The sequence below is a fragment of the Hemitrygon akajei genome, chromosome 4 (genome assembly GCF_048418815.1).
Source record: "Hemitrygon akajei chromosome 4, sHemAka1.3, whole genome shotgun sequence".
NCBI lineage: Eukaryota > Metazoa > Chordata > Chondrichthyes > Myliobatiformes > Dasyatidae > Hemitrygon > Hemitrygon akajei.
This window is the reverse complement of record NC_133127.1, coordinates 197,882,812-197,897,627: the sequence shown is the minus strand read 5'-3', so window position 1 is coordinate 197,897,627 and position 14,816 is coordinate 197,882,812. Positions and strand designations below refer to the sequence as shown.

The 14,816-nt window shown below is 37.6% G+C and overlaps 1 protein-coding gene across 1 annotated transcript in view; it reads right to left on the bottom strand.

Moving 5' to 3' along the window:
• The window catches only part of LOC140726045 (uncharacterized), a 62,126-nt gene extending 47,679 nt beyond the window's left edge, over positions 1–14,447 (bottom strand). Inside the window, exon 1 of the mRNA XM_073041940.1 lies at positions 14,414–14,447. The gene's annotated coding sequence lies outside the window, so the exon portion shown is untranslated. The remainder of the gene's footprint in view (positions 1–14,413) is intronic.
• Positions 14,448–14,816: the final 369 nt, after the last annotated feature.

Genomic DNA, 14,816 nt, shown 5'->3' with positions numbered 1-14,816 from the left:
GACTATACAACCCTGAGATTTATCTTCCCAGAGGAAGCCATGAAACAAAGAAACACCATGGAACCCATTCAAAGGAACACCAAAATTCAATGTGCAAAAAAAGGTGCAGGATTCTCTTGCTGGTTGTGAATGGAGTAACAGCTTCTTGCAGTCACTCCTATCTCACTTACTTTACTATTTCCAATCTGATTTGAAACCTCACTTTTAAACGTGATATTTTTTAATATGAGTGCCAAAGTACTAAAAAAGACGAAGATGCTCCTGCACCTTTGGATCCTATAATGGATTTGCTTTGAAAACACAGAAAAGAATTTTCTGATGAGTTCCAACAACTTAGATCTGAATTTAAACTAATGGATGCAAAATTGGATTCTATTCAAAAAACCTTAACTGAGCATGATAAACGAATAGAAGAGAATGAAGAAACTCTGATGATTTTGGATGCAAGAATGGATGACCTTCAAAAGCTCTGTGAAAAGCAATCTAAATTTAATGAGAAATTAAGACAGAAGATTATCAATTTAGAAAACAGAAGCAGAAGAAATAACCTACGAATTCTGGGTCTTGAAGAGTTAACGGATCAGCCTACTGAATTCTTCGCAAGCTCTTTGGTACAGTTATTTCCTAAAATCTTACAATGATCGATCAAGCTAATAGATTGCCCATCTTCAGACCACCTCTGGGAGCCAAGCCCAGGTCAGTTATAATTTGTTTTCGTGAATTTCAAACAAAGGAAAGTTTAACTCATGAATCTCGTCGAAGAGGACTGATTGATTACAAGGGTCAGGAGATTAGGATTGTCGAGGATTTTTCACCCGAGGTCATGAATGAGCGTGTTAAATTCAAAGAGGTTAATGTTGGAAATTTTTAACAAAGGTTTAAAGCCATCCCTTTGTTATCCTGCTCGTCTTAGAATCACTCTGCAAGATGGTTCTAAATAATGCTTTCACTCGAGTGGAGAAGCCCATGATTTTTTACAAACAATGGATTGACTGTTTAGTATCTTGCTATATGAATAATTGCTTCTCTTACTTTTGGTCAACCTTCGCAGCTAAACTTCCTTGTGACTTAAATGCTTTACTTAGAGAATAAGATTTTAATAAGTTAATACCGAGTGTGTTTATATGTTATGAATTTTGATGTTTTTTTATTATTTCATACACATTTCTTGAGTTTTTTTAAATCAATATGGCTTAGTTTTGGTATTTTTCATTCTATTGTTTTGAAACTGTAATAATTATTTAGTCCAGCCTGGAATCCAGTTGACCTTGGAATTAATTAGGAGTCAAATCAGCAGATTGTTTTGGAAGGGTGATGTCATTGGCTGTAGTTGCCAGGCTTCTTTTGGCTGGGCTTCTGATTTTGGGAGGGGGAGGGGCGTCTTTTTCTGGGAGCTGTTTTGGGAGGTTAACCAAATCTGTTGCTTGGTTACCCTATTTCAAGGCTTATTGTTTGGTTTTAATGTTCATTTTACTGGTTATTACTTTAATTTCTCTATTAAATAGTATTAATAATGGGTCATACTATTAACTTACTCAGTCTTAACGTGAAAGGATTAAATCGCCCTGTGCAGCGGAATTAGATTTTTGCCTATATTTAAAAACTTAAGGCCCCAATTATTTTTTTTTACAAGAAACACATGTACGTAATTGTGACAACTTGTGTCTTTTCAGTAGATAGAAAGGACTACATATTTACTTCTCTTTCCAGGCCAAGTCTAGAAAAGTTTTGATTTTTATGGATAATACAGTTCCATTTGTCCAACATAAAGTAATGTCTGATGCTAATGGGTGTTTTGTCATAGTGTCAGGAATATTAGATAATAAATTAATGGTATTTGCCAATCTGTATGCTCTGAATACAGATGATCTGGGATTTTCTGAGCGTTTTTTTAATATATTTCTGCTAGATTTGAGCCTTTACTCTTTGGTGATGGGAGGAGATTTTAATTGTTGGTTAGATCCAGTTTTAGATAGGTCATTCTTTAAAACAGTGACAATTAATAAATCAGCTTTGTTTATTCAATCTTTTTAATGAAATGCAGTATTGTTGATATATGGTGTTTCTTACATCCACTAGATAGGGAGTATTTGGTTTTTTCTCATGTCCATCATACGTATTCCAGGATTGATTACTTTTTTTATTGATAGTCAAATGATTCTTTTAGTTCAATCCTGTGAATACAAAGAAATTGCTGTTTCAGATCATGCTCCAGTGCTTTTATGTTTAAATCTCCCTGGTCTTCCTCAAATAAACAGATCTTGGCATTTTAATTTAACTTTGTTATCTGATAAAGATTTCTTAAAGTTTCTGAAGAGACAAATTATTCTTTTTTTTTAAAGAGAATACTTTGGAAGAGATTTCTAGTCTTATTAGATGGAATGCCTTTAAGGCTTTTATCAGAGGTCAAATTATTTCCTATACTGCAAGTGTCAAGAAAAGAGCCAATAAAGAGAAAATTGAGTTAGGTAATCTGTTAAAACAATTAGACAAGAAATATGCCTTGGCTCCAGACCCTACTTTATATAAAAGGTGTGTTGAAATTCAATTAAATATGATCTTCTTTTAACATATCCAATTGAAAATCAACTTTTAAAAGATAAAAGTCAATTTTATATCCACGGAGACAAAACAGGTAAATTATTGGCTAGCCAATTAAAAACCTTTATAGCTAAATGGTAAATTAAAGAAATTTGTAAAGCCAATTATGATAGGACAATTGACCATTTAGAAATAAACGATATTTTTAAAGAATTTTATTCTAAACTTTATAGTTCAGACCCTTCCAAAGATAACACTGTAATGAATAATTTTTTAGATCAATTAAACATACCTACACTTTCTGTTGATAACCGAAAACAATTGGATCAACCTATTTAGTACGAGGAAATTGCTGAGGCTGTATGCTTCTTGCACTCGGGGAAGGCTCCAGGTCTTGATGGATTTTCAGCAGAATTTTATAAGGCTTTTTCCTCACTGCTTATACCTCATTTATGTGCAGTTTTTTTCGGATTTCTTTAAGCTGGGTAGGTTGCCACAATCTTTTTATGAAGCTTCTATTTTGCTTATTCTTAAAAAGAATAAGAACCCAACTGAATGCTCTTCTTACAGACAAATTTCTTTACTTAATGTCAATTCTAAAATCCTATCTGAAGTTCTGACCCGTAGAATTGAAAATATTTTACCATCTATCATTTCTGATGATCAGATGGGATTTATTAAAAATTGATATTCCCACTTTAATATTCATTGTTTATTAAACGTTATTTATTCCCCTTCTAAGGACATATCGGAATGTGTGATTTCTTTGGACGCTGAGAAGGCTTTTGAGCAGGTTGAGTGGAATTATTTATTTAAAACTGTAAGAGAAATTTAATTTTGGGCACAATTTTATTCAATGGATTAAATTACTGTATCAATCTCTTTCTGCTAAGGCCCTTACTAATTTTCAGTATTCCAAACCTTTTAAAATTCAGTGTGGAACTAGACAAGGTTGTCTCTTGAGCCCTTTGCTCTTTGATTTGGCTTTAGAACCCTTAGCCATTGCTTTTCAAGAATCTAATGATATTACTGGTATCCTAAGGAGAGGGACTGTTCATAAAGTTTCACTTTATGCTGATGACCTATTGCTTTTTATTTCTATTGTCAAGACTTCACTGCCTCCTGTGCTTTCTCTTACTTTCAAAATCAAATAGGTATAGTGTTATGCTGTTATATATACAGTATAATCAAAAAAACCACAACTCCTCTTAACAAATCATAAACAAAAGATTGGAAAATTTTATTTATATAAAGGAACAAAAACCCAACTAAACTAAATTGGAACAAAAAAAAGGAAAAGAAAAGAAAAGAAAGATTCGGCAGTCCATTTGAGGATAAAATTAAAAGAAAAAAGAAGAAGAAAAAACATCCTTCCAGTCACCAAACCTTCATGGATAAGGATTTTCCCCAAAACGAATTAAAAATAAATAAATAAATAATATATTAAATCTTATGAAAATATTGAATAAAGGGTCACCAGACTTGCTCGGAATTAAAAGATGTATCAAACGTCCAGCTTCTAATTTTCTCCAAGCTTAGACATGACATAATGGAGGAGAGCCAATAGAGAACAGTAGGCGGATTAGAATCTTTCCAGTATAATAAGATAGCTCTCCTAGCCAGTAATGTTGAAAAGACTATCACATGTTGAGTGGAAGCAGATACTCTGCCTACTTCCTCTGGAATAATCCCAGAAATTGCCGTAAGTGAATTGGGTTGAACATACATCTATAACTTTAGATAGTATTCTAAAAACATCTCTCCAAAAAATTATTTAAGCTTACACAGGACCAAAACATATGAGTTAGAGTAGCCACTTCTACATTACAACTGTCACAAATAGGGCTTATATTAGGAAATATATGCGCCAATTTATCTTTAGACATATGGGCTCTATGTACTATCTTAAACTGAATTAAGGAATAGCATGCACAGATAGATGAATTATTAACTAGATAATAAATTTTACTCTATTGATCATCTGAAAGTGAATGTTGAAGTTCTATTTCCCAAATGCGTTGAACCTTATCATTAGGCAACATGTGAGGATTCATTAACTGTTTATAAATGATAGCTATTAATCGTTTTTGAAATGGTTTAAGCAGAAAAATAGCATAAGCCAAATTTGAAGAGTAGGCCAAGGGATAATTAGGTAAAAAATCACGTAAAAAATTCCTAACCTGTAAGTATCTAAAAAAATGTGTTAGAGATATCATATTTAACCATTAACTGCGAAAAAGACATTAAACAATCCTGTAAGAACAAATCTAAAAAAGTTTTTATTCCTTTAGTTTTCCACATTAAAAAAGCCTTATCTAGAGTTGATGGTTTAAAAAAAATTAGAATAAACATTACCAGAGAGTAAAAAATTATTTAATTCAAAAAATCTACAAAACTGAAACCAGATTTTTAAGGTATGTTTAACAATAGGGTTGAGAGCTTGTCTACCTATTCTGGAGAACGAAAAAGGAAGGGGAGCTCCTAATAAAGAAGCTAAAGAAAACACCGTTACCGAATTTTCCTCCAAATGTAACCATGGAGTGCGATCCTGGTTATCTATATCATAAATCCTATATCATCAATTAATACTACCCTTCTTTTTAAAATTGTAAGAAATTAATTTACCTATTTGGGTGTAACAATTACCAAGAATTACAAATACCTATTTAATGAAAATTTTCTTACCTTACTGAACTTTGTAAAAAGGACACTATCAAACTGGTAACACACACAAAATGCTGGTGGAACACAGCAGGCCAGGCAGCATCTATAAGGAGAAGCACTGTCAACGAAGGGTATTCACCCGAAATGTCGACAGTGCTTCTCCTTATAGATGCTGCCTGGCCTGCTGTGTTCCACCAGCATTTTGTGTGTGTTGCTTGAATTGCTTGCATTGGTAAGGCCAAATTTGGAATATTGTGTACAGTTCTGGTCACCGAATTATAGGAAAGATATCAATAAATTAGAGAGAGTGCAGAGACCATTTACTAGGATGTTACCTGGGTTTCAGCACTTAAGTTACAGAGAAAGGTTGAACAAGTTAGGTCTCTATTCATTGGAGCGTAGAAGGTTGAGGGGGGATTTGATCGAGGTATTTAAAATTTTGAGAGGGATAGATAGAGTTGACGTGAATAGGCTGTTTCCATTGAGAGTAGGGGAGATTCAAACGAGAGGACATGATTTGAGAGTTAGGGGGCAAAAGTTTAAGGGAAACACGAGGGGGTATTTCTTTACTCAGAGAGTGATAGCTGTGTGGAATGAGCTTCCTGTAGAAGTAGTAGAGGCCAGTTCAGTTGTGTAATTTAAGGTAAAATTGGATAGGTATATGGACAGGAAAGGATTGGAGGGTTATGGGCTGAGTGCAGGTAGGTGGGACTAGGTGAGATTAAGAGTTCGGCACGGACTAGGAGGGCCGAGATGGCCTGTTTCCATGCTGTGATTGTTATATGTTATGTGATTGTTATATGTTGTTATTTTTGACACCACTTTTGGATTTAAAAATAGTTAAAGCAAATGGGACTAGACCAAGAAAATCTCAATAGACCAAGGAATTTCCTAAATTGTACCCAGATGCTCAAAGTATGCTTAACTGGCAAATTTTCAGTTAGTTTACTAAAAGATAAAGGGAGTGAGGATCCGAGAAGAGAAATAATAGAAAATTTATTAACAGAGTTAGCTTCTAAAGAAACCCATATTGGGCAGTCTTCACTGTTAATATAATATGTCCAAGATGTAAGATTTCATATACTGACTGCCCAATAATAAAACCTAAAATTTGGTAAAGCTAAACCTCTATTCTTCTTAGATTTTTGAAGATGAACTTTATTTAGTCGAGAATGTTCGAAGATAGATAAGAAGATATAATAGAATCAAGAGAATCAAAATAAAAGATTTAGGAATAAAAACAGGTAATGCCTGAAAAAGGCATATAAATTTAGGTATATAAAATCCTTCGATGACCGATTCAGTTTTTAAAGAATGGGATAGATTGGGTATTAAATGCTTCCAGGATTTGTTTGTTGGAGGAAGTCTTCTTTCATTTGAGTAAATGTCAGCTAAATATAGTTTACCCAAAACTCAGTTTTTTTGTTTACAAATTAGGGACCTTCTGCATTCTCAACTATATACATCTTCTATAAGTTCCAATAAGGACTTATTAGATGTAATTTTTAATTTGAAACCTTTTTATAATGGTTCAATATCCAATATTTATGGTACATTGCTAGGAATGAGAAATGCTCCTATAGACAAAATTAAAAATCTTTGGGAGCAAGATTTACAGACTTCAATTTCTGAGGAAACGGAATGAAATTTTTAGATTGGTTAACACTTCATTGTTACGTGCCTGTCATTCCCTTTTACAATTTAAAGTGGTTAATAAGGCTCACATGTCTAAAGATAAGCTATCTCATTTTTATTCGGATATATCTCCTTTCTGTGATAGATGTAAAAATGGAGAAGCTTCATTAATTCACATGTTTTGGACATGTCCTAGCCTTGAAAGATACTGGAAGGAGAATTCCAAACTTTCTCTGTACTTTTCAAGGTAAATTTTAAGCCTAACCCTTTGACCGCATTATTTAGTATTATTGGAGGAAAAGACTTTATTTTGGAGACACCTGATTTGCATATTTTGGCTTTTACTTCTCTTTATAGCTAGGAGGGTGCTCTTGCTTAAATGGAAGGATGCTGTTCCGCCTACTCATGCTCAATGGTTACGGGATGTTATTTCATGCTTAAATTTAGAGAAGATCTGTTGTTCAGTTTTTGAATTTAGCCAAGACTTTTGTACATTGTGGGGACCATTTTTGAGTTATTTTCACAACCTTTGATTTGTTGTAAAAGTACAGATGGTGGCTAATAATATATTTTATTATATGTTAATGGTTTTCCCTTTTTTTCTTGCTTTTCCCAAAGGCTCTGACTTTGGCAGTGGGGTTAGATTTGTTTCTGTATAAAAAATTATTATATTTCAATATTATGATTTAATTTAATGTTTATGAATACAGGGTTTTGTGATTGTAACTGTATTTTTAATACAATGTATCTGGTACTATTTTATTTTTTTCTTTTGACTTATAATATATATCTTCTTGTACTCTGTATTCCTCTATGCAGAAACTAATAAAAATATTGAAAGAGAGAGAAAATATTTAAAGAGAAAAAAGGAGCAAATTACACAAACGACAAAAACTGAACAACAAAAACAAACAGAATATAAAACATCAAACCACAGAGTCCTTCAAACAGTCCAGAAATGTTCAGTTTGGTTCAGTTCTGTTCAGCGCTGTGCCATTCGTTGACTGCAGGACGTCAGTGCACCCCTTTGGAGTTGATTGGAGCCAGTGCATCCCATTGGAGTTGATTGGAGCCAGTACACCCCATTGGAGTTGATTGGAGCCAGTGCATCCCATTGGAGTTGATTGGGGCCAGTGCACCCCATTGGAGTTGATTGGGGCCAGTGCATCCCATTGGAGTTGATTGGAGCCAGTGCACCCCATTGGAGTTGATTGGAGCCAGTGTGCCCCATTGGAGTTGATTGGGGCCAGTGCACCCCTTTGGAGTTGATTGGAGCCAGTGCATCCCATTGGAGTTGATTGGAGCCAGTACACCCCTTTGGAGTTGATTGGAGCCAGTGTGCCCCATTGGAGTTGATTGGAGCCAGTGCACCTCATTGGAGTTGATTGGGGCCAGTGCATCCCATTGGAGTTGATTGGAGCCAGTGCACCTCATTGGAGTTGATTGGGGCCAGTGCATCCCATTGGAGTTGATTGGAGCCAGTGCACCCCATTGGAGTTGATTGGAGCCAGTGTGCCCCATTGGAGTTGATTGGAGCCAGTGCGCCCCATTGGAATTGATTGGAGCCAGTGCACCCCATTGGAGTTGATTGGAGCCAGTGCACCCCATTGGAGTTGATTGGAGCCAGTGCACCCCATTGGAGTTGATTGGAGCCAGTGCACCCCATTGGAGTTGATTGGAGCCAGTACACTCCATTGGAGTTGATTGGAGCCAGTGTGCCCCATTGGAGTTGATTGGAGCCAGTGCGCCCCATTGGAGTTGATTGGAGCCAGTGCGCCCCATTGGAGTTGATTGGAGCCAGTGCACCCCATTGGAGTTGATTGGAGCCAGTGCGTCCCATTGGAGTTGATTGGAGCCAGTGCGCCCCATTGGAGTTGATTGGAGCCAGTACACCCCATTGGAGTTGATTGGAGCCAGTGCATCCCATTGGAGTTGATTGGAGCCAGTGCGTCCCATTGGAGTTGATTTGAGCCAGTACACCCCATTGGAGTTGATTGGAGCCAGCACGCCCCATTGGAGTTGATTGGAGCCAGTGCGCCACATTGGAGTTGATTGGAGCCAGTACACCCCATTGGAGTTGATTGGGGCCAGTGCACCCCATTGGAGTTGATTGGAGCCAGTACACCCCATTGGAGTTGATTGGAGCCAGTGCGCCCCTTTGGAGTTGATTGGAGCCAATGCGCCCCATTGGAGTTGATTGGAGCCAGTGCGCCCCATTGGAGTTGATTGGAGCCAGTGCACCCCATTGGAGTTGATTGGAGCCAGTGCGCCCCATTGGAGTTGATTGGAGCCAGTGCGCCCCAATTCAATTCGCACAAATTACCAATAAAAAGAGAGTAACTAAAAAGCAGAAAAACATAACGTGAACTGCAGAGTCCAATCCACAAACAAATCACATTGACTAAACCTTGTGCAAGACCAAAGTCTCTGGTACCTTTCTCCAGCAGCATCGAGTGAGAGGGTGAGAGAGAGACTCATCAAACGTAGGCAGACGGCCCTGACAGTCATTTGCCTCCTTCCTATATACCATCACCTTCGATTCAACAACAGCAGTGATGTCGCCAGCAGCCTTAAACATGGCATTGGAGCTGTGCTTAGCCACACAGACGAAGGTATAAAGTCAGTAAAGCACTGGCATACAATCAGTAAACAGCAGAGAGTTCAATATCAATATACATCAGGTATGGAATCAGTTATAAAACGTAATGATCATCTTTCACCGACAGGACTAATTACCTTGAGGAGGCAAATAAATTAGCCAATGATGGGTAATAATGCTGGTGAAGTTTAGTTGGATTGTCAGGAGGAATGTCAATAAAGATTTGCCCTTGAATTTTTTAACAGAAATTAATCTAAAACTGGTTCACTTGTTTGGAAGGAAGTTTTTGTAAAAATGTTAATGAACAATCAATATTAAAGCTGCAGAGAGAAAAAAGACACTGGGAGACAGTGGTGGGGTAGAGAAAAGAATGTGAAAGAGAAAGAGGGAGAATGGTGGAAAATGGGAGGAAAGGAGAGAGAGGGGAAAGGAATTTAAATTTAAATTTAGCTCTCGAATTTCAGAATCCCACTCATACATTTTTTGGCAAATACAACGTGGGGATTAGCTGCCACTCAGTGTACAGGACTGCAGCACAGAACAGACAATAGTGTAGAAATGACTGGGGCATTCCACACATCCACCACTCTCTGTGTAAAAACCTACCTCTGATACCCCCCATACTCCCCTCCAATCATCTTAAAATTAATCCCCTCGTATTAGCAAATTTCCACCCTGAGAGAAACGGGAACTCTCTCTGTGTATCTTACTTATTTTTATCAGTTCACCTCTCATTCTCCTTCACTCCGAAAATAAAAGCCCCAGCTCGCTCAATTTTTCAGAACATTTTTTTCCATTATCCCTTGTACATCACTCATTTTCAGTCTATATGTAACAGCATTTACCAATTTAATCTACACAAAATTGCAGTGGTCATAGTGTTGCTATACAGCAGTAGTGATACGGGTTGTGACGGTCGGTTCAACAACCAGATGGTTGAAGGAAAGTCTCTGTGGTGAACCTGTGGTGTGAGGTTTCTGTACCTCCTACCCGATGGTAGCTGCAAGAAGCTGACATGGCCATGTTGGTGGGGATCTCTGATGATAAATGTTACCTTTGTGAGACAGAGGATCACATGTCAATGCTGCTTTCAACCACTTTGACACATCAATGCTTTGCAGGAGATGCCACAGGAACATAGCACGTTTGTGGTGTTAGATTGTGACTACGTTTGAAGTCAGTGCAGAGCAACTTGTTCAGTAACTATGAACAGTGGGTGGGTGGGAAGGAGGAAAGGGTTTGTTTTCTGTTGTTTAGTTACTGTTGTTGTGTTGTTGTTGTTTGTGTTCTACTGCTGTGGGTACGACACGTTGGCACTGTAATGTGTGTAGAAACTTCCCCAACACATCCTCGGACCGTGTTGGTTGTTAACATAAATGATACAATTCCCTGTATGTTTCGATGTACATGTGATGATATTAATAATAGTAACAACCCGAGAGGGGTTTTCTGTCCCCGATCGGGCACGTCCCCAGGTGGCGGGCTGGGGAAAGCTCTGCAGATATACAGGGCAGGTGGGAAATAAAATACCACTCACGGACCAAATCAGAAACAGATCCAGGTACGTCTGTACCCAGATAGGACGGAGATCTGATCAGTATCTGTTCCCCACGTTAGGGGCAATTGAAACCAAAAACCTGGCTGTAGGTATAAAAAGCAATACCCTTTCACTTCAGAAATGGAGGCATGTCTAGGGAACAGAGTGATACGGCCACGGCCCGGGGATCGCCAGGGAATGACAGTAAGCGGATTGCTGGTGGTACACTGCTGAATCAATACTTTATAGCACAATATCCCTCCATGCTATACAAGAAAATAATGAAGATGCCAACTACCGAAGCACTGATGAAAATAGAATCACTTCAGCAACTGCTCCACAACTGGATGCTAATAGCAACAACACAGATGCAGAGTCTCCACAGAATGTTAAGAATGAAGCTGAGCTTACAGATAAAATTATCTTTATACTTAACATCATACAAATAAAATAAATGGGCACTGACCCAACAAAAAGACCCTACCAAACAAAACAAGACATCAACATTTGCAAAAATTGTTAATACTCTCAAGAATATTATATTATCACAATACTTCAGAAAACTTGCAACATTTGAAGAAGTACACACAATAACATACTGCAGAACATTAACCGCAGTACAGTGCATTGATTCCAAAATAGAGACACTGATTAGTAGAAACCCAAAAGTGAGAGCACTGAAATGTCAGAAAAGGTTAAGGAAGGAAATTGAAACCTTAGCAGCATAAATAACCCACCTAATAGAGTATATAATGGATAACCTGAGCAAAAAACACTAAGGAAACATACAATCAACCTATAGCTACACTAAAACAAATGCTTGGTACATACAGAGCCAGACTAAATAGATACATGAAATACGCCAGACGAAGAAAACAGAACAATCAGTTCAGAAACACTGAAAAAGGTTTACACAGAAAATTAAAACCAAATTCGACACACCAAAATGTCACCAACACTGGCACAGAATAACTAACTGTTACGAACCCACAGGTCTTTTACTGAGACTGTTTCTTTAAGAGTGCCTGTGTGAGGTGGGACTCTCACATCAGTCACAGGCTGTCTCAGTCTGGAGAGAGAGAGAGAGAGAGAGAGAGAGAGAGAGAGAGAGAGAGAGAGAGAGAGAGAGAGAGAGAGAGAGAGAGAAAGAAAACTCTCCAATGCCCACAAGGGTGGGTTGATCATCGGCACGCAGTGCATAATGAATGTCTGACTGTCACTTTGTATAATCCATAGGACTGGATTTTGGGATAATTTGTGGACCACTTGTGTAGCCCTTACCTGTGTATGTTGTGTGGTAACCACTGAAAGACAATATTCCTGTGACAGGTCACTTTCGGTGATAATTCGTATGTGGATTTGGAATGTCATGATGGACAAAATCTACGGCGACTGTTATCTCGTTTTACATGACGTGGAACCTGTGGGATACTTCGTACTTACCTTTCCTCTACGTTTCACCCTGCATTACAAATATCTCTCTCCCATCATTTATTTTGTGGATTACCTTGGTTGAGTTACTATATTATAAGTAGATACTAATAAAGATAGTGCTTTTAACATCAAATCCAGACTCCAGGTGTAATCTATTGCTGCTGGTTCATTTCTAAAACGTTACAGTTCGTAACATAACAAACACAGAGATAATGAACTTTTGGTCTAATATCTGGTCATCAGCATAATGCACAACCAAGAAACAAACTGGAACAGGGGGGACAAGGACTGAAGAAATGCAATTACCTGAAGTTACAATGGATATGCTAAATGTGGTTATAAATAATACCACACCTCTGGAAAAGTACCAGCAGTGTTCATTTTCAAATTGTAGCATCACACATCTTGCAGCTAATTGTCATTCACTGAGATAAGCACAATATACTTACAGAAGAGCACAACAGACACCATAAGGGCATGAAAGGATGTAAAGTACAACTGATAACAGATTCTGTAATTCTAAATCAAGCCTGGAGGAAAAGCAGAGATCTTTCGTGTTATTATATTGACTACCACAGAGCATTTGATTCTGTCCCACACTCATGGTTAATAGAAGTTCTTAATAAATATAAACTACACCCAGTACATGTGATGATACCACATATGATGAACCACTGGTGAACTATCATCACTCTATCCATCAACCAAAAAAAACAAAATAAGCAAAGGCATTTTTCAAGGTGACTCTCTGAGCCCACTATGGCTTTGTCTAGCTTTAATTTGTCTAGCTTTGTCTAGCTCTAATTTACTGAATCAGATGAAAATAGGGTATTAAATCAGAAACAACCTAACAATTTACACCTTCTATACATGGACAATTTGAAATTATACGCTCCTTCATCAGTAAAGCTAAAGCAATTAATTCAAATAGTAGAACTATTTTTGAAAGATAAAAACGTGAACTTTGGACTAGATAATTGCAGAACATTAAACATAAAGAAAGGTGCAATAGAGATAGAACAATATAAAAAAGAGCAGCAGGATACAATACAACCGATGGATGAGTATAAAACAAGTATTTGGAATATCAACAAGTAAAGAAAATAGAACATAGCATGATAAAGGAAAAACTTTTGATAGAATTTGCTTTGAGGCTAAAATAATCTGCCAAACAGAGCTCAATAGTAAAAATATAACAAAGGCAATATAATACCACGGTTATGATTTCTACTGCTAAACTGGAAGTATTTCACTTCAGTAGTTTTTTTGCAAAAGCAGTGTGCCCTGCTGGTAGAATGTTTTAGTTTTGGCTAAAGGTAAGAAGCCCTTCTGTTCAGCTTAAGAATGTTGTGTCAGCCAATCAGGATGATGGGTATGGAGAAAGTTCTAGAGAGAGCGGAGAGAGGGAGTTTTGTGAAGGACAGTAGTTTGGGGTCTTTTGGTGGGAACTGCGGAGTGGACATAAGGGGAGATGCTACAGATTGTCATGGGAAGGAGAGTCTCTGTTGCAAGAAGTATTTTGTACAGAAGAATGGCCAATACCAAGAACAGGAGGAGGAAGAGGAATAACAGGCATTAAAAATTTCAACAACACTCAGATAAAACTTCAAAGGATATATTTTCACCAACGAAAACTTGATTAAGCAGTCCACATGAGGATATGCAATTCTGATACGAATTAGACTCTCTCAAACTTAAATGAAAGCACAACCCAGAAAAATGAAGAAATTATCACCATAGAAGGAAAAGTTAACCTGAGCAGACGAGATGTCAGCGAGCAAGTGTCGAACGCCTGGCTCCGAGGTGGAGTCCTCTTCCCAGAAACAGAAGGGTTCCTTGTGGCAATTCAGGAACTGGTAGCTAGCACAAAACAATGATCAAAAATACATAATTAAACAACAACAAATTCAAGATGGCAAATGCAAAAGAGGGAAAATAAAAACCAGAAACATTTGAATATGTTACAGGATTCTGTAGTAGTTTAACTCAGTTTGATTACTTACATAGGCACAATTAAGTGGCAAACATTCACTAAAATCTTGCTTTAAAATGCAAACTTAACTAATTTGCTCTGTGTGTACTTTCTGTATCTCTTTCTGCTGTGCCTGTTCTAACAGCTCAGCGTCTGCTTTTTAATCTTTGATTTCGTATTTGCTTTTAGCCTCTTGAATCTGGGCTGATGACCGTGGGTGTGGTGAGGAACTGTTCTCCCACAACTCTGCAACAGCCTCCTTCCTGCATCTGCTGCGTGTTATTGAGTTCTGTGTCAATGTTTCCCGGAAAGGCCCTTCACTTAGAAGAACGGAACTGATAAACAAAGACGAGAGCTAATCTGCTCACCTCCATCCATTCTGTGGAGAAGGAACCTACAGCAGTCCTGGCACAGGTTGAGGACCTCCTTTCCTG